This window comes from Propithecus coquereli, unplaced genomic scaffold (genome assembly GCF_000956105.1).
Source record: "Propithecus coquereli isolate 6110/MARCELLA unplaced genomic scaffold, Pcoq_1.0 Scaffold14, whole genome shotgun sequence".
NCBI classification, from domain to species: Eukaryota; Metazoa; Chordata; class Mammalia; order Primates; family Indriidae; genus Propithecus; species Propithecus coquereli.
This window is the reverse complement of record NW_012138302.1, coordinates 5378788-5379177: the sequence shown is the minus strand read 5'-3', so window position 1 is coordinate 5379177 and position 390 is coordinate 5378788. Positions and strand designations below refer to the sequence as shown.

General features: G+C 28.5%; 1 protein-coding gene across 1 annotated transcript in view; it reads left to right on the top strand.

Annotated features, from left to right (window-relative positions):
* Positions 1-390, top strand: part of ALG6 (ALG6, alpha-1,3-glucosyltransferase) — a 58452-nt gene that overhangs the window by 34820 nt on the left and 23242 nt on the right. The gene's annotated exons all lie outside the window — the stretch shown is intronic.

Genomic DNA, 390 nt, shown 5'->3' with positions numbered 1-390 from the left:
TACATTTTCTGTGCTGTGGCTTCTTTCTCATTTTGTTGTCACTATCACTTCTGTCTTCCAGAAATACGATGAAATCTTTATGGTAACCCATGTTCCCATTCTCTTTATGGCTATTAATTTATACTTTTAAAATTCCTTTTCTTATCATTTTAAGGGTCTCAGGAAGGAAAGGAGATAAACATGAGTACTTAGCTCACCATTTTGAACTGAAAATCTCATTATGATGTTTTAATTAACAGAATTATTAGTTGCTAATCAATGACATATATTAATTTATATTATTGAGGCATGTTATAGAGGAAGTATAGTGATCTCAGTAATTGTTTTTAAAAATTACTATTGTAGCATTGTTTATTCTCTAGATATTGATATGTTGTTATAGTAATATTG